Source organism: Phyllostomus discolor, chromosome 9, assembly GCF_004126475.2.
Source record: "Phyllostomus discolor isolate MPI-MPIP mPhyDis1 chromosome 9, mPhyDis1.pri.v3, whole genome shotgun sequence".
Taxonomy (NCBI): Eukaryota; Metazoa; Chordata; class Mammalia; order Chiroptera; family Phyllostomidae; genus Phyllostomus; species Phyllostomus discolor.
Window position 1 is genome coordinate 80,072,919 of NC_040911.2, and position 19,871 is coordinate 80,092,789.

General features: G+C 44.0%; 1 protein-coding gene across 3 annotated transcripts in view; it reads left to right on the forward strand.

Moving 5' to 3' along the window:
* Positions 1–11,297: 11,297 nt before the first annotated feature.
* Positions 11,298–19,871, forward strand: part of SLC23A2 (solute carrier family 23 member 2) — a 121,261-nt gene continuing 112,687 nt past the window's right edge. The window contains exon 1 of one of the 3 annotated variants that reach the window (XM_028523808.2): positions 11,298–11,416. The gene's annotated coding sequence lies outside the window, so the exon portion shown is untranslated. The remainder of the gene's footprint in view (positions 11,417–19,871) is intronic. The other 2 variants (XM_028523806.2, XM_028523809.2) reach the window with 2 other exon arrangements.

Consider the following 19,871-nt stretch of genomic DNA (forward strand, 5'->3'; position numbering starts at 1 on the left):
AAACCTAGGTGCGTGTTATGGTTCGAAAAATATGGTAAGTTCTTTGGCTTCTACATTTCTTACACTATTCTTAACCACCCCCCCCCCCCCCCCCGTCTGTTTTCTACCTACCATTTATGCTACTTATTCTCTGTACCTTTTCCCCTGAAATGAAAAATTATGCAGCCTTTAAATAAAAAGAATCTTGTCACATGCTACAACATTGATGAACTTTGAGGACATTGTGCTAAGTGAAATAAGGCAGCTACAAATGCATTACTGTATGCTTACATTAATATGAAGTCTTTCAAGTAGTAGAAATCAGAGAAACATAAGGTACAAAGTTAGTGGTCAAGGGTTGGGAGGAGGAAGATTTTGTGGTCTTTTTTTACATTTATTGCAACTTTATTTTTTTTATGTAGCCTTGGTATTTTTAATTATATTTTATTGATTATGCTATTACAGTTATCCTGATTTTTCCCCTTTTGCTCCCCTCCACCCAGCACCCCCTGCTCCCTCAGGCAATCCCATCACCCTTGTTCGAATCCATGGTCATTCATGTACGTTCTTTGGCTCTTCCCTTTCCGATACTGAACTTTACACCCCATGGCTATTCTGTAACTATCTATTTGTACTTCTTAACCCCCTCACCTCTCACCCATTCTCCCACATCCCCCCTTCCATCTCTTTATCTTTAACCTTTGGCATTTTAATTATGATGTGTCTTGGGGTTAGCCTCTTTGCATTCATCTTGTTTGGGACTCTCTGTGCTTCCTGGACTTGCATGTCTATTTCCTTCACCAAATTAGGGGAGTTTTCTTTCATTATTTTTTCAAATAGATTTCCAATTTCTTTTTTTCCAAAATATTTTATTTATTTATTTTTTAGAGAAAGAAAGGGAGGGAGAAAGAGAGGAAGCAAAATACCAACGTGTGGTTGCCTCTTGTACATCCCCCACTGGGGATCTGGCCCAATACCCAGGCATATGCCCTAACTGGGAATTGAACCAGCGGCCCTTTGATTTGCAGGCTGGCACTCAACCACTGAGTCACACCAGCCAGGGTGATTTCCAATTTCTTGTTCCTTTTTTCCTCCTTCTAGCACCCCAATGAAATGAATGTTGGGTTGCTTAAAGTTGTCCCTCAGGCTGCTTACACTATTCTCAGTTATTTTTTGTTTGTTTGTTTGTTTTATTCTCTTTTTCACTTGTTGTTCTGATTGATTGTTTTTGCTTCCTTATTTTCCAATTCATTAATTTGATTCTCAGCTTCATCCACTTTCCTGTCATTTCCCTGTAAATTGTTCTTTATTTCAATTAGTGTATCCTTTGTTTCTGACTGGATCTTTTTTATGCTGTTAAGGTCCTCACTAAGTTCCTTGAGCAACCTTATAACCAGTAGCTTGAACTCTGCATGTGATAGATTGCTTACCCTCATTTCCTTTAGCTCTTTTTCTGGACTTCTGATCTGTTCTTTCATCTGGGCCATGTTTCCTTGTCCCCTCATTTTGGCAGCCTCCCTGTGTTTGTGTCTATGTATTAAGTAGAGCTGCTTTGACTCCGTGTCCTGGTAGTGTGGCCTGATCCAGGTAGGTGCCCTGTAGGGTCCAGTGGCACAGCCTCCTGAATCACCCAAGCCGGGTACTTGAGGTATGCCCTTCACGTGGGCTGTGAATTAGTGTTCAATGGGTAGAGTTGCAGTTTTGCAACATGAAAAAGTTCTAGAGATCTGTTGCATAACAATGTGAATATACTTAACACTATAAACTGTACACCTAAAAGTTGTTGAGGTTGCCCTCACCAGTGTGACTTAGTTGGTTGGGCATCATCCCACAACTGATAGATGTTTCTTTCTCAAATTGATGTTTCTCTTCCTCTCTTTCTCCCTACCTTTTCCTCTATCTAAAAGCAAGTAAGTGAAATCTTTAGAAAAAAAAAAGGGGGGGGGGTGGTTAACGTCATAAATGTAATGTTGTATGGGTTTTTCTTAAACCACAATAAAAACAGAAGTCACAGGATCATCCCCCACACCACACTGAAAACTGTAATGCCAAAGGGCCCTATTGCCCCTGCCTACAATCAGAATGTTGCAAGACAGGAAGCTGCTGCCACAGCTGCCACCTCCATAACCCCAACCCCTGTGCCATGTTTATACAAGCAAGTTGTTGCCCCTGGAGTCTTAACCTCTCCTCTCTGTGACTCAGGTTTCATTTATAAGCTCACATGAGCATTCTGATGGGTAGAAATGTAGTTTTAACTTCCAGTCTTCTCAGACCAGGAAGATATGCTAGAAAACTAATCCCAATATCAACCATGACTGTCCATCAGCCTCCCCCTAGTCATGTGCCAAAGTTCAGGTATTCCCAATTTAATGGTATATCCTGAGTAGTCTAAGTTAATGGTTTTGAAGCATTCTATTCACCTGGAGGGTTTATTAAAACATCCCTAGAGTTTATAAATTAGAAAATTGGGGTGGGGTCCAAAGATATGTCTTAAAAAAAATTCCCAGGTGATGGTGATGGTTTAAAGATCACCCTTTGAGAACCACTGGTCTGAGCCACTATTTCCTGATCTTTTCACACTCTGCTCATCTAGATAAATGGATGCTGCTGCTTAGGAGGGAACAGCCTTCAGGTCCACTTAGTTTATTTGAGGGCTCTGGGGAGCAATGTCTTGACTTCCCTGTAATCCACTCAGAGCACAGACACACCTTATCAGTGGTTGGTTCAGGATGGGCTAATGGACCCCTTTTGCTTCAGCTGAGCTGAGATATGAAGTTCTGATGATGGACATTGGAGAAGAGTTTCTTGCTCTTAAAAAGATGCATGGGGAAAGCAGTTCCTCTTCTGAACCTGAAGGCACGTTATACCTGGACCCATGGAGCCATCTTGCAACCATGAGGGCAGTTAGGCTGATAGGTTGATGAGATAGGATGGAAAGATGAAAAGAACTGAAGGCCCGAAGGATGTCATCAAACCTAAACCCATCCTTACCTCTGGTCTTCTGGTTGGCAGACAAAATACATTTTTCTTACCTCCTTATATACTTTATTCCTTATACATAAATAGGATCTGGTATTCTTTGTTTTTTTTTTTCAGCCAAAAGTAATCTAATTTATGTACATTTTAATCTGCTTTTGACTTAGATTTCATGAACGCCTTTTCCGTTACTTAATATTTTCCCAAACTATCAAATAAAATGACTGCATAGCACTTGTACTGAAATGTGTTTAATAATTTCCCTGTTACTCGACATGTAGGAGATTTCCAATACTTTATTATTACAAACTATGCTGTGATAGACACCCATGTCCATAAATCTTTGCACACATCTATAATGATTTCTCTAGGATAAGCTTCTATGGGTAAACTTGTTTTTTCAATTACACTTTACATTCAGTATTATTTTGTATTAGTTTTAGGTGTACAGGATAGAGGTTAGACAATCATATACTTTACAAAGTGTCTCTCCTACACTGATATTTACAGTACCCACCTGGCACTGTACATAGTTATTACAATATCACCGACTATATTTCCTACGCTGTACTTTACATCCCCTGACTATTTGGTAACTACACATTTGTATTGCTCAATCCCTTCACCATTTTTTATCCTCATCCAAGGACAAGCTTATTGATTTTAGAGAGATGAGAAGAGGGGGAGGGAGAAAGGAAGAGACACATCGATGTGAGAGAGAAACATTGATTGATTGCCCTGACAGGAGATTGAATTGACAACCTTGGTGTAGCAGGATGACTCTCTAATCAACTGAGCTACCCAGCCAGAGCCAAAACAAACTTTATTAACTAAAGCATCTGCTCATCTTATTATCCAACAATGATCTTTTGAAGCCCCCCAGTCACCTCACCTCATCCCTAGCTCAAGATGTCTTACACACCCACGTTCCCTTTCTGTCTCTGAACCTCTCCTGCATGTGGGGTCTCTGACTTTCTCATGTGTGCAGGGCTCCCACACATATGTATGTATTAAAGTTGGTTATTTTCTCTCGCTAATCTGCCTCATGTCTACTTGATTATTAGATCAGTCAGAAGAACCTTGAGGGTAGAGAAAAATTTGTTCCTCCCCCATACCACAAACATAATTATTTTTTGTTTATTTGCTGGATGCCATTTCATGTCTTAGAACAGAGGTCCACCAAGCACTTAGAGCCCTGTCAGATACTGGGTATACAAGGATTTCGATTCTGTTCCCTCATACTTACCAGTATGCAAGCTCAGTGGGGTGGGTGAGGTGGGGTTTTTTTTATCCGTCATTTTGTCATTGGTGTCTACACCTTTGTCTGCCAGGTAGCATGTGACCAGTGAAGAGTGCCTGTGCTAACATCAGATGGGTGAGGGGTGCAGCCAACAATCTGGGCCCAAATACCTGAATTCCAAGTGACCTTACATGACTGGAGATTTATCTAAAACAAAGAAAATGAAATTTAATGCAGACAGAGTACAAACATAGTCTAGGGGAAGTCTGAGTATGTGATATTAGGGCTTAAAACAAATTGCAGGCTCCATGCTACAACTAGATTGGGCCTCTTATACTAACACCTTGTATTTGTACAGCACTATGAAAACATTTGCAGAAAGCACGTTCACAGTAACTATATCATTTGATCCTCACACCCACCTAAGTCGTACGTGGGGCAGACAGAATTATCTTGAGTTTGCATATTAGGAGAACTACCTGCAGGTTGGTAATATGATTTCTCCAAGGTCACCCAGCAAAGCAGAGGTGGGTCAGGGTACTCTATGCCTTTCCTCCAAGGCTGCATGATACATTTGTTCTAGGACCAAAGGAATATTCAAAATTAAACTTTCACATCCTGCAGTATATGCATCTCTGTTTCCTGAAGTGCACATTCCTGGAGACAATTACTTGGACCAGTTCACCTCCCTGTGCCTGATCTTCTGTCCCAGGGTCCATTCTAGACAGGGGCTTTATCCCACTTCTGGAGAAAAGCCATATCATTTAAAACAGGGAGCACCCACCCTGGCCAGGTGGCTCATTCAGTTAGTGTTTTTCAGATATGCCAAGGTTGTAAATTCAATTACCAGCCAGGGTACATACAATAATCAACCAATAAATCCATTTGTTGTGGAACAACAAATCAATCTCTCTCTCTCTCTCTAAAATCAATCAATAAAAAATTTAAGAATAAAACAGGGAGCACCCAATTTGTTGAATATAAATTTGGTCATTGGATTTTTTTCTAAGTCTAGTCTATTTGCATTTACTTAATAAAATTATTTTGTAGTATACATATAGAAACATGCACATATCATAAGTGTGCATATTAATGAAATCTCACAAACTAAATATGCCCAGGTGCCTGGCACCCAGATCAAGGCACAGAATATGACCCGCACATAGGCCTCTCCATAGTCATATCCCCTGACATGGTCACAGCATCTTAAATTCCAGGAGCTGGGATAGTTTTGCCTCTTTTCTACTTTGTATAGTTACTAATGCAGTTTTCTCCCCTCCTGAAGACTAAGTGTGTCCATGAGGTTCTAGGTTTAAATGCCTCCTTTATTGAATCAAGCCCCATTTCTTTACTCTGGCATTTGAGGCCTTTTGTGTTTTGCCTTTAATCTATGCTTCCCCCCGACTTCCAATTATCCAGAAACTTGGAAGTTAATTCTGTGTCTTTCTTTACCTTCTCATCTCACCCTCCATCCGTGGTCAGCTTATGCTGGTTCAGTACAACAGCTGAGAGTATGAAATTGAATTTTTACTGAGCATTTACTACGTGACAGGAACTACGAGAAGAGCCCTTCAATCAAGATCTCTGCCTTGGAAGAGTTGATAATTAGTGAGACAATTGGTGAGGCAGGACAGAGAGACAGAGAAACAAATAGCTTGAATATACAGTCATACCCTGGTACTCATCGGCTTCAGAAATTGTGGGCTTCAGAACTTGTCAAACCCTCTACTTGTCACATTTTGATGAAGAGAAAAAAGTGTTTCAGCACTCCACGCTTGCTTGGAACTTCTTGCACTTGCTAGAACTATGAGTCATCATGCTGCCCAGCAAGAGAAAATGCTTCACTCTTGCTTGCTTGGTATTCGTCTGTTTCAGCACTTGTAGGTTTCAGCACTTGTCTGGAGTTCTGGAAGGAATTAACAAGGAGTATGGAGGTACCACTGTAATTTCATTCTAAATGCTAGAAAGTACCCAGGATACACTTACACCAGCCTAGGAGTTTAGGGGAGGTTTCCAGGAGAAGCCAAGGGGAGACATAAAGGATGAGTAAGAATGATCCAGAGGAAAAGTTAAGGTGATTGGGCAGAAGGAACAGTGAAGCCCCTGAAGAGCGTTGAGCAGAATGAACACAGCCACTTTCTCTCTGCTGCCAACACCTGTGTCTGAAAGAAGGCATGAGAAAGAGGAGTGTGAGAAGGAGACAGCAAAAACAGTGTCAGAGAAGTAGAAGAGCCAGTGGGAAATGCAGCCACAAAGTCAAGGGAGGAGAGCCTTTCCCAAGGAAATAGAGCATCAGCTGTGCCAGATGCCTCCAGAAAGTTCCAGTAAGATGCTACAGAAAAGATCCTCTGGATTGTGCAAAAGGCTAATATACCTAGGCGGTTTCAGAGGAAGACAGAGACAGAAGCCAGATGGCCAAGGGATAAAGAGGGGAGGGAGAGGAAGAGACTGAGACGGAAGCAGAGCTGAGAAGGGAGGACAGATGCAAGAACTGGGGCAGGAGGGGGGATACAGTTTTCAGAGAGGTGTGGTGAGAAGGAGGATAATGGAGGGAGAGGGATCAAGGGGCAGAGGTCTCAGAGGGATCATCAGTCCAGAGGGATGTGGAAAAGGCAGATGGTACAGAAGGAATACACCTCTCATGAATGGTCTCCAGAAAGCAGGAAGCACGTAGGGGGAAATGGGTGTATAGGAAATTTGAGGTTATTTGGGGGTGGGGGGGTAGGAGATGTCACTGAATTGTACACTTAAAAATGGTTAAAATGGTAAATTTTATGTTAGGTATCTTTCACCAGTATAAAAAAAAAAAAGAATGCAATACTGATACACACTACAACATGGCTAAATCTTAAAAACATAATGCTAAGTGAAAGTAGCCAGTCACAAATGATCAGACATTATATTATTCTATTTAGAAAGTGGCATTTCCCTTAGTACCAAGAGATGGTATGTGGATGAAGCCCCTCCCCTCTGCTCCCAGCACTTTTCCAGAAGAATGACCTTAAGATGAGAATCATTTTGTTTTCTTCTATCATTAAGGATCTATTAAAAATTATGCTGGTCCTCTATTACCCTGAAGAGACAACCCAAAGTGAGGGAAGTTATTATGGTTTACACCCAGTGTCAGCAAACTCTGGCCCTCAGCCTGTTTCGGTAGAGGCTAAGGATGGTTTTCACAGGTGAACACTCGCAATCAATTTGACAATGAGACACTGACTTTGAACTCCAATTAAGCAAAATCTTATCCCCCTCCCTCCCAATTCCATTTTTAAAAAATTAGTGACGCTGTACTACCAAAATAGTATACTCAATTATTATTTAATATCATAAATTTCATCAATATAAATTTGTGGAAATTTGTTTTTTCTAATTACATAAGTACCTACACAATGTCCTTGATTTTTGCCTCTTGGCCCACAAAGCCTAAAATAATCACTATCTGGCCCTTTACAAGGGAAGTTTGCATAATTCAGTTCCAGACTCCAGAGAGATACTGGAAATAAATATTGTAAAGAAAAGCACTGTGTGAAGATGGAGTAGCCGCAAGCTACAATTACCTTTCAAAAATAACACAGCCTGGAAATGACGGAAATTTCAATTAAATTATCCAGGTCAAGAAATGGACTTGATATATTCTGCTGATTTAGTTTAGAGAAGCTAAGGCGAGGAGGAAGAAACCCTATTTGTATCAGCTGTAATAGAAATGGAAAATGAATAGGACATGAAAGGAAGAGAAAACAAATCAGGAAATTCTGTATTTTTTGAATTGACAATGATAAAATAATTATATAAAAGTAAGGACATTGATTGAACACTTACATATTCCTTTTTATTTTTTAATCCTCACCCAAGAATGTGTTTATTGATTTTTAGAAAGAGAGGAATGAAAAGAGAGGAAAAAAAACACTAATGTGAGAGAGAACCATTGGTTGGTTGCCTCCTGTACTCACTCTGACTGGGGATGAAACCCATGACTAGGTATGTGCCCTGTTTGGGGGAAAGGGGTGGGGAGGCAAACCCACCACCTTTTGGTGTATGGGACAACGTTCCAACCAACTGAGCAACCCAGCCAGAGCAAATGCTTACACATTCAAGCACTGAATAGGCATTTTATATAAATGGCCTCATTTCAGTCTTACAACCTTGCAGGCAAAGTTGAAGCCAGGGTCATCCTCTGATACCATAAAAAGTAATATTTTGTCCAGAAAAAAAAAAGAAGCAGCTGGAGACTAGACAGCGAAGGCAAATGCAGGCCTGATAAACAACCCACGTTCTGTTTCTTTTTTACCTCGTTATTAGGTAGACTGGGAGGATCTGAAGGCTTTCCAGAAGGGGTGTGAGGTGGTCAGTGCTATGTTTTGGGAAGATAACAAGAATGACTTTGGGAGATAATTCTCGAGGCCAAGAGGCCAGACAGGAACTTTATCAACAATCCACGGAAGAGCAAGTAAGAGTCTGGGATAGTGAGTGCGGAGAAGAGAATTCCAGACACACTTCCCTGCTCCAGTTGGTCATAGGTGACAGACTGGACACGGGGGCTGAGGGACAAGCAGTCAAAGTCAACTTCAGAGTTTCTGGAGACAAAACGAGAGAATCCAGATAAGACTCAAATCTGTGGGAGGACAGTAATGAGTTGAGTTGTGGAGATGACATATTGACAATTCTTGGATACTATCCAGAGGAGTTTGTCTAAGGGACAACTGGAAATGTGTGTCTCGAAGATCAGAGAGAGAGAGATCTGGGAACCAGGAGGAGATGGCTGACCTTCAGAGGACGTTTGAGAAGGGCAGAGGAGGGGAAAAGATGGAAGGAAAGGAGATGAGGAAAACTAACATTTGTAGAAGTGAGCATGAGCAACTCACACATCGCTGAGAGGAAAGGTGGGGAAGTGTAGGACAGTAAGCAAGACCCAGTGATATCACTAGGAAAGAGTTTCCAGAAGGAGGGAAGAGTTGCCCTGACCAGTGTGGCTCAGTTCGTTGTGCATCCTCCGGAAAAGTGAAAAGTTGCGGGTTTAATTCCCAGTCAGAGCACATGCCAGAGTTGTGGGTTTGGTCTCCTGTCAGGGCTCATATGAGAGGCAACCTATCAGTGTTTCTCTCTCACATCTACGTTTCTCTCCCTCTCTCTCTCCCTTCCTCTTCTCTCTAAAAATAAATTTTAAAAATATTTTTAAAAATTATAAAAAAAAAAGAAGGGAGAAGTCAATGGAATGTTACAGAGCCATCAAAGAAGGAAAAGACCTTAACAGGCAATTGGATTTGACAGTTAGAAGGTCACTATTGACGTCTGAGAAAGCAAGGAGTAATCTTTCTCAGGGGGATGGAAAAGAGGCATGAAGGCTAAAGGCTGGGACCTGGGACAATGGAATTTTTTTTATTTTTTAAGGCTAGGGAAAGTCTCTACTACCTATGGAGAGAGAGGGAGACACTGAAGGTGCAACAATTAGATCCCAACTTCTGTCCACTGTCTGAGCAGAACATACAGTACTCAGAAAAAAAAAAAAAGGTTTGGTGGGAAAACCCTCTCACTGCTGTAGCAGGATGGTGTGGATGTTAGATGTCGTACAGGGCAGTGCAAATTTTTCCCTAGGTGCCGGTCTTGGAGTCTTCATCTCTTACAGTGTCCATTTTCAATGGGGATCAAAACATCTGGCTTTCCAGTGTGTATTGAATTTTACCAGCCAATTCTCATATATAATAAAGGTTTTATTTATTTGTTTTTAGACACAGGGGATGGGAAGGAGAAAGAGAGGGAGAGAAACATCCAATGTGAGAGAAGCATCAATTAGTTGCCTTTTACATGTGCCCTGACCAGGAGTCCCACCAGTGAGATTTCAGTTCTGAGGACCATGCCCAACCCACTGAACCACATCAGTGAGGGCGAGCCAACTCTCATATTTTATTAATACACATCATTAGAAACGTAAATGGGATGGCATATTATTGATTCTTGAAGACCCAGACCTGACACTTACCTATTTTATAAAATTCCCACAGTTACAGGTCACACACAAACACTGAGGTGTGTGATATCTGTAATGGAGTCCCTCAGACTGTAAAACTGGCAGAAAACTCCCATGATAAAATCTGCTCCTCCCCATGCGAGGTCAGACACCGTCCACAATCCTTCAGCTTTCTGAAGAGTTGCTTGATAACTAATCAGTTATCATTGGGTTGCAATAGCAACCACACAGTGGTTTCAAGATGGAAGGTGCTATGACAGTGCTAATTATTAGTGTTTTTGGGGGGTTGGGGGTGGGCGCTATGCATTCTGATAGTGTAGAACAGTGGCTCGAGCAAGCCTGATCCCCAGAGAGCCACAGCATCTGCACCACCTTGGAATGCAAATTTTGGAGCTTGGTTTCAGACCTCCGCCTCTGCAGACCAGGGGATGGGCCCAGTCGTCCGCATCTTAATGAAACGCTCTAGGTGAGGCAGCGATGCGCTAAAGGTCCAGGGCTGCTGATATCCCTGCAGCCTTTCCGCTCAGCGGCATTTGGGGTATTTTAGAAACGCAGCATCTCGGGCTGCACCCCAGAGCCCGCACGATCTCCAGGGCATTCCAGTCTGAGACCCCTCAGTCTTTAGGACCATGTCTGCACCATGTAACGAGGACCTCTTTGCCAGTAAACTAAAAATCCTGGCGGCCTAACTGGAGAAAAGGTGAAATTGCCTTAAAATGTCCAACTCTCTTAGCCCAATGCCCCGCAAACTGCTTGATGATCTTCACCGAGCGCTGACAGAGCTCACTGTCAGGCAGGGTAAAAAGGGGACGCCAGGAGGGGGAGACTTCGGGAGAGCGCTCTGCATTCCAGGTGGGTCCCCAGGAGCAGGTGCGATGGTAAGGGACGCAAGGGGGGGCAACTTCCACTCAGGGGAGGGAAATAAAGGAAACGTGGTGGGGGGCGCTCAGAGAACCCGGCGGGAGGTGGTGGGGGCGAGAGATCCGGGATGCCTGGCGGCGCGTTCCAGGCTGAGGGGGCAGCCTCTCCCTTCGGGGGGAGGCCGGAGGGCTGGGGTCCTGGGCGGGGAGGGAGGTGGGCCCCAGGCGGGCGCGGGGGCGGGCGGCTTCGCGGCTCCCCGCCCCCGGCCCGCCCCTCCGCGGCGCCATTTTGCAGGCGGCTGTCGCGGGGACCAGGGGCAGAAGCGGCGGCGTCGGTGGCGGGCACTGCGTCGGGGAGGCGCGGCGCAGGACGCGAGCCCGGCAAGCTGCAGCCAGGTGAGAGCGGGGCCGCCGCGCCCCTCGCCCAGCCCGCTGGGCTGCGCTTGCCGGTCGGACCGCGAGGTGCCTTCTGAGTCCACGAGGCCGGCCTGGCACGGCCCCCGCGGGCTGTCACCGGCCCCCGGCGCGGCCTGCGCGCCCCAACCCCGGCCGGTCGCCGTGGGGTCGGTGGATGCCCGGCGACCTCTAGTCCCCGCCGGGCCTGGCCGGGGCCCCGGACGCTTAGCGCTGCCCGCCGCGAGAGCCGCAGCGCGCTCGGGCCCTCAGGCCGCGCCGCGGGGAGGCAAGTGGGGTCCCCCGGGACTGGGTTGGCCACCGCCGCCTCCTCCTCCCCGGCCCTCGGCCCGCCCGTCCTGGGGTCGCTTTCGCCTCGCTCCTCCGCAGGAGGTGCGTGAGGGCGCCCCGACCCCCCTTCCGCCCCCGGAATTCAGGGCCAGCAAGAGGGGCGGCGAACGGCGGGGGTTGGAGGGTGCCGCCTTTTTCATTTTTTGCTTTCTTCTTTCCTACAAAGGCTGCGTCAAGTAATTTTAGAAGCAGCTGCTCCGACCCCAAGCCCTTTCCCTCTGGCGTGTCACGGGTTCCCCTTGTTGCCACCGTGCTGGGAAGAGAAACTGACATTTTCGAGTGTGACTACTTTAGGGTGCAGAATTTTCTCCTTCCTATGACTTTATATGTCCCCTTGGATGGATAGCTGACAGGAACTGGGCCTGCAGAGGGTTTTAAGCATGACTGATGGGAAATTCTTGATTATCAGGGCAAAGGGTAAATGAGGGCAGCTGCAGGTTGAAGAAAGTCACACTCGTAAGGCATTTCTGGGTTGTGTGCGTTAGCAGTAGCTACTTGTATTCTGGCAGTGCTGGGAGACGGGAAGTGAAGATGCTGTCTCTGCTGACATTTGGGTCATCCAGTGCAGAGATGGCCGGAGATGTGCGAGGAGAGGGACCCGGAGTCCCGAGACTGTCTGGTTTGAGCTGTCATTAGTTGGCCATGTGACCTCCCTCCGCCAGTTTCTTCCTCTTTAAAAGCCCGCAGGCTAGAACCTGGAGTGTCTGGAGCATTTTTATTTTGTTTTCGCATTTGAACGCTGTTAGGCAGGGGGCTTCACGATTTCCAGTTGTCTACACCTGCCCTTCATCTTCTCACTTGACTTTGCCTGCCTGGCCTGAAGGAGTTTGATTCTGGTGAGATTTATAAAGGGCCTCTCAGCTCGGAATTTCTGTACTGGGTTATGGTAGACTTATCAGCGTCACTTGTGAACCAATCACTACTGGTCTCTTTTCACTCACCCCAAATTTAATAGCTTTTGGGCACCGACCTGTTAAGAGGCCAGCAGTGGACCTGCCCAGTTTAAAGTCCTCGTGGCACGTCCGCTAGTTAAAAGGAGGCAAGTGGGTGTGCCCAGCCCGCCACCTATTTCACTTGACAGCCTGAGCAGGAGCTCTCTGATTTATGGACTGTTGCCTTTGCCAAGATGGTTTCTTCTCTTTGAATACTAGGGCAGTTTTCTTTTGGTGTCTTTGCTTGGAGTGGAGAGTGAAATTTTTTTGTCTTTAAGAAACTAGGTATTTTAAGAACTTTTCATGTTGACAGTTTCTTTTTATTTTAGATGGTTGAATGGCAGGTGTGTTTTCTAACTGTGACACAGGTATTTAAGCTGAGGTTTAATATCTGTTAAGATGTTTCAAAAGTGCTCATGAAAGTCTGGCTGGAATACTGACAAGGGTTTTGCCAGTGTCATGCCGCGCCCCGTATCCTGTTTGTGTAGCAAAATCTAATGGACTTAACATTGCAGAAATGAATTAGATGGCCCAGGAGTAAGCTCCTGTAGTCTTCCATCAGTCTGTACACTAATTTGGTGGTGCCAGGTGAGGTTGATCAAATCATTGTTGATGAAACCCAGTCCTTTTTTAAAAAAAATATTTTATTTCTTTTTAGAGAGAGGGGAAGGGAGGGAGAGAGAGGGAGAGAAAAGAAACATCAGTGTTCGAGAGATACAATCTCTCACACATTGCCTCCCTGTGCCTCCAACTGGGGACCTGGCCTGCAACCTAGGCATGTACCCTGACTGGGAATTAAATCCTTGACCTTTTGGTTCGCAGGTCGGTGCTCAATCCACTGAGCCACAGCAGCCAGGGCAAAACCCAGTCTTTCGCCCTCGAGGAGCCTTACGTTTACTTTGTTGGATTTTGGAAATTCTGAGTTGGCTTTTGCCATCTTCTTCAGTGCCTCTAAAGACACACCTGGGATCTATTTAGGGACTAATTTCTGGCACCACTGGTAGCTTAAAGAATTTTCCCATTTTGGTTAAGGGAATTAAAAGTCAGCAATTATAATTTGCAGTTATATAGTGCTTTGTACTTCTTAATGAAAGCTTTTTAAAAATGTATTTTTATTTAATCCTTTTAGGCTTTTTAAAATTGAAACATTTTATGGTTTTTTCATGACCTGCTTCCAGGCCTTGCCTGTAAAACTCCCAACACACTAATCCCAAGGCCGGATAACCTCATTAATTCATTTTCACTCCCTGCAGTTCTTTCAGTTCTTCTCTCTTCCAAGGGCTGCATGTCTGGGCTTTCTTTCATGCTTTTGCTAGGGAACATCCCTGCTCCAGGTTAAGCTGTGCGTTATTACTACCATGGGGTTTAAGCAAGTCCTTTGTGTGCTTTATGGCACTTTCTCCATTTTTTCCCTGGCCTTGCTATTTCCAGCCTGTCATTCTGTCACAGGTTCTAGATTGTTGGCTCTCCAATAACTGAAGTCTGCTTGCAGCTTATACTTTTCATAGGCCTTTCACACATTTAATGCATTTATTGAGAGGCTGCTGTGTGGCTGGCAGTGTTTTCGGTGCTCTGGATGCTGCATGGAGATTCCCTGCCCACATAGAGCTCACACACTTGTGGGGAGGCAGACAGTGAGACATTGTATTTTGAAGTAGAATCTGGCAGGATTGGTGGTATTGAGTGTTGGGAAGGGAGCTGAACCTTTAGGAAAGGTAGACTGGGAAGGCCTGAGTTGCTCTTGACTGAAGAGGTGGAAGAAGTGAGTTATAGCTGGGGGAAGAGCATTCCCTGTGAGGAAATGGCAAATGCAAAAGCCCTGAGGCAGGAGGATGACAGCATTTACATTTGACGTCAGGGAAACAATGGGAATTGGGTTATGTAAGGCCATGTGGCATGTGGTAAAGGCCTCTGGATTTACTTTGAGTGGGGGGTGGGAGCCATTGGAAGGTTTTGAGTTAGAAGAGTGACATGGATTGACTTAGCTTTTAACAGAGATATGCTGATCATTGCTGTGTGAGAACAGACTGAAGGCAGGGAGGACAGGATGGGGCAGCAGGGCTGCCAGTCAGTGCAGGGCGGAGGGTGGTGAGTCAGACTGGGGAGCCTGGGGATTGAGGATGGAAAGGTAGTAACAAGTGATCTTCTGAAGTGGGTCTGAGGGGTTTGCTGATGGACTAGATCTGAGGGGTAAGAAAGAGTTTGAGGACAATGCCAAGGTCCTGACCTGAGCACCTAGAACAAAAGCAGTCATTAACTCAGAAGCCTGTGGAGAAGTTTTAGGGCATGTTAAGTTGTCACACCAAACTTACATACCCAAATGCAATGGTAAAGGAGGGGGCTGATATATTGGTGAGGTCCTTTTCCACAGAAATATAAGTCTTGGGAATGTCTCATTGTCCTTGGTCTTAATTTTTGCCTCTGACCTCAAGCAAGCCCCTGACCCTGGGTCTAAGTGTGGCCTCTAAGGCTTTACTCCATGGGGAGTTCTACCTACTCATTTATTCACTTCTTGTACTATTTAGTGGAGTCACATGTTATGCAGGCCTAGATCTAAAGATAACACAAAACCCAGAAATCTGGATTTATTAAAAATGCCCCTTGACAAGTTCCTAAATCCCATGAAGTGTGGTAGACATGATTTGCATATACGCTTTATAAAGAAATATCTGCCCTAGCTGGTATGGTTCAGTGGATTGAGTGCTGGCCTGTGATTCAAAGGGCCACTGGTTCAATTCCCAGCCAGGGTACATGTCTGGGTTGCAGGCTAGGTCCCCAGTAGAGGGTGTGCAAGAGGCAACCACACATTGATGTTTCTCTCCCTCTCTTTCACTCTCACTTCTCTTCTCTCTAAAGATAAATAAACAAACAAATACCTAAGTATTCAAGTGTAACGAATGCAGTAATGAACAGGGTATAACTTCATAGAGGATCTTAGTGTTCTCACTGCTGTGAACTTTTCATCAACTTTAGATTGTAGCTTACAGCCTCCATTTGTCATTATTTTGACTTGAATTTTTCCGTATTCATTGTTTTCTCTCTGCATCTGCAGTGAGCTTTTTGAAAAAGATTTTAAATTTATTTTATAGAGAGGGGAAGGGAGGGAGAAAGAGAGGGAGAGAAACAACAATGTGGAGAGGTACATCAATCCATTGACTATTGTACTCCCCCAACCAGGGACCTGACCAGGAGTTGAACCTGTGACCTCTCAGTTCACAGACCCGCACTCAGCCACTGAACCACACCAGCCAGGGCTCATTGAGTTCTTCAGTAGGGAGAGACCTCTGCCTCGATGCTCCAAACATGGCTTTCTCTGGTCAGTGTTCAGGAAAGCCTTCTTCATTCACAGGCTCTTTCTGTATGTAGGTGTCTCCCAAAGTAGCTGATCTCTCAGGCTTTCTTCTTTCAGTTGTCTTGAGGCATCTTAAGAAGTGCCTGGAAAAGGCTCATCCAGCCAGAAGGCCACCTCTCTCTCTCTTATGTATGTGAATCTTACAGAGTTGAATCCCTGTCTTCTAAGTTGTATGTGAGAGCAGTATAAAAGATGTAATTTTTTTCCCCTAGGAGCCTTTCTGAGCAATACATGGGACCTAAAAAGACTAGACAACTCTCCACGATAGGGCCAGTGCAATAATGATGGCCCCAGTGGGTATAAGTTGTGTGCCGGGCACTTGAGATCATCTTTTGTTTGTCCTGACAATCTGCAGTCAATGTGGTTCTGGTCTGTATTTTATCAGTGAAGGAACAGCTTGGTTAATTTCTCTAAGTTAACTCCTGGGTCTTGAATTGTGCTCTTAATGCTCTACTAATCCATGGGGACCTCAATGACAGAACGCTATTTCCAGGTCTTGTCTGGGTTTTTAAGTTCTTGTTGGCATAGAAGAGTTGCAGAGAAGCTAGCATTAATAGGTGGGTGCCAGGTGCTCTGCTGGCACTTTTGTGTTCACTGAAGTCGTATAACTACTCCACAGCAGCTCAGTGGAATAGTTACACTATTCCCATTTTACAGCTTAGGATGCTGAGGTTTGGTGAGAGGGCAGCCCCCTTGCCCAAGGTCATAGTGCCACCAAGTGGCAGAGTCAGAATTTGACCCCAGGCTTGCCTGATTGTCAAGCTCCAAGTAGACTTTAATCATGCCGTTTTGAGCCTTAATGTTCTAGGATGCTTTTCAAAGACTTGGGATTGAAGGTAGGGGTTGGGCTGGGGAAAGTGGGAATGGAATTTCAGATGGAAGAACAGCATGAGCAGAGGTGGAAAGGCATGTGAGAGACGTTGACTATGTCAGAATGCTTGGAGGGAGGCCGAGGGTGTGGTGAGTGGAAAGGGTGTACAGAGCATGAAGGTCTGTTGTGGGGCTTGAATCTTGTCTAGATGGTCTCAGAAAGATTTCTTGAGGGGAGTGTGACCTGTTAAGATGTGGGTTATAGAAAACTCTCTGGGGCAGCTGGAGGGGTGCATTGGGAGGAGGCTGAGGGCTGAAGGAGAGCAGGACCCTTCTCTCTCCTGCCTTCCTGTTATCCCATCAGTTGTTCATTGCTGGCTACAGTGTTTGCCTTTCTGCATCCTTGCTTGAGTCCTTTGTTCCTTTATTTAGTTCCCCCATCGGTTCCTGTAGGAGCCTTCCATAGCCTTCCTCTCCAAGACATTCACCTCTTTCAAGAAAGAGGTGTCTTTTCCTTGTTCAGGCAAACACACACCACCAGCTTCAATTCCACCCACCTTAACTTTTTCATTCTGGACTGTCACTTCACAGAGGTCTTGGCATTATGACTCTTTGGCTGGTCTTCTCCCCATTTCTGATGGAAAACACTGCTGGAAACTTGATTTCTCACACATTCCACTGTAGTTGGGATTTCAGCCTCAAATGTGGTTTGGCTTTGTTGTCCCCTTTGCAGTGCTGGCTCAGATCCTTTTCTGTCTCCACAGGCAAGTCACTGGGCAGGGGGAACAACCTCTTCCTTGCCCAACATGGTAGATCTCAAAGGAGAGTTTCTTATTCAGGTCTGGGGTAGGGCTTGGTAATTTGATTTCTAACCAGTTCCCGGGTGATGAGGATGCTGCTGTTGAGAGAACTCCCATCACCTGTTACTGTAAATTAAGTTTTATTGGAACACAGCTGTGCTCATTCAAGAGCTCATTTGACCTGCCAGCCTAAAATATTTGCTATCTGGCCCTTTATAGAAAAAGTTTGCTTAAAAAATGTTTGTTTACCCCTGCTTCACAGTAGTGTATGTGGTCAATGCTGTTTTATTATCAAGAGCTCTTCATATAGTAAGACATTGCTTCACAAATTATTCCACAGAAGTATGCTTTGGGGGAATATATGCATAGTTTGAATGGCTAGGGAGTGTAATAAGCATGCCACTTCTTTGTCTTCTATCTAAAAATAATGTACATTTTAAAATTCTGTTCGAGAAACATCAGTGCTTGGTTTAATATGAAACATTTTTCCTCCTTACCCTTTGCGTAAAGTTGGTGCTATGAGATATGTTGTATTTGATCCTGCTTTCACTGTGTTTGAGAAATATGCTATTAAGATTTGGATTTTTGGTAATAAGTTACAAATATTTGTTCTGTGCTTCGAATTCAAATCTGTCAGTCTTTGTTTTTCATGCTTTCTCTACCCCAAGATTTTATAAATATTCTCCTACATTTTCTCTTGGTTTTTAAAAAAATAATTTGTCTCAATCTATTTGTATATGAAGTAAGGATTATTTTATCCTCTGTGTTTATTCCAGCACCATTTATTCATTGTCATCCTTTTAAAAAATACTTTATTTATTTTTAGAGAGAGGGGTAAGGAGGGAGAAAGAGAGGGAGAGAAATATGATGTGGGAGAGAAACAGTGATCAGTTGCCTCTCTCTCACGCCCCTAGCTGGGGACCTGGCCAGCAACCCAGGCAGGTGACCTGACTGGAAATTGAACAGTCAGCCTTTTAGTTCACAGGCCTTTGCTCAGTCCACTGAGTCAGTGACGCCCTAGCCAGGCGTCATCTTTTTCTTATTAACTTAAAATAGCACCTTAATCATGTGCCGAATCTTTAGATCTATCATAGGACTTACTGCTTTATTTCATTTATCTGTCTACTCCTTTATTCCTTTGCCATGACCTTGCTATTTCATCATTATAATCACTTTATAGTAGGCTTTACTATGTGTTTAATATTGCCTACACTCATTTTTCCCCCCAGTATTTTTCAGTTTAAGGTTTCAAAATGACTTTTAATGGGTAATTTTATTAAATGTTTAAGTTACTTTGGGGAGACTTGTTATCTTCATAATGTTGAATTGTTTGGTCACAAACAAATATTTTGATTTATGCAGGTCTTTTACATCTCTTATTTTTGTAGATTTTTCCTAGTATGTGGTCCACAGGTTACTTATTTATTGCTGTTTATTTAAAAGTATTTGCTATTTATAATGAGACTATTTCTCCTTGCTCCTTCCTTCCTGGCGCATACACGTTTCCTAACTGGTATGTATAAAGAAAGGATACTGCTGGCGCTCCATCTACCTTCATAATTCACCATCTGTATTATTCAGGGTAGTTAATGCTAGCAAAATCTGTGTCCTAACAAAACATCAATTTATTTCTTGCTCACAGTTTTCTTGGTGGTTCCTCCCCTAAGTGGTGAGTTAAGGAACTAGGCCCATCTTCTAACACAGCTGACTGTGGCCTCTAAGTTTGCCCTGGAACTTGGTGCTGCAAGATGTTTTCATGTGCCACGCTTGGAAGTAGCCATGTTTTCCTCAGGCTGTTGGCCCATCCTAGATGCAAGGGGGTTGGGAAACGGGGTCCTTTGGTGTGTCCATGAGGAAAATAAAATCATACTGTCTGCTATGCCATCTAACTAAACCCTGTTATTCTCATTTTTCAGTTGATTTTCCTGAGTTTCTTAGTAATCATAATAGCTGCAAATGATCCTTCTGGGTTTTTTCTTATAGTTATACATTTCTTTTTCTTATTAAGTTGTAGAGTACTTACAGAACAGTTTTAAATGTGACAGTGGTTCTCTTATTCTCAATTTTTATTGGAATACAATATTGTATATAATCTGTAATGATATTAAAGAAGCGTCCTATTTTCATATCTTTTCCACTAAATTACAGTAATACACATGGTGTTTTGAGTGAACAAACTTTGTCACCTTGACATTGACCCTGGCATTTTGTAT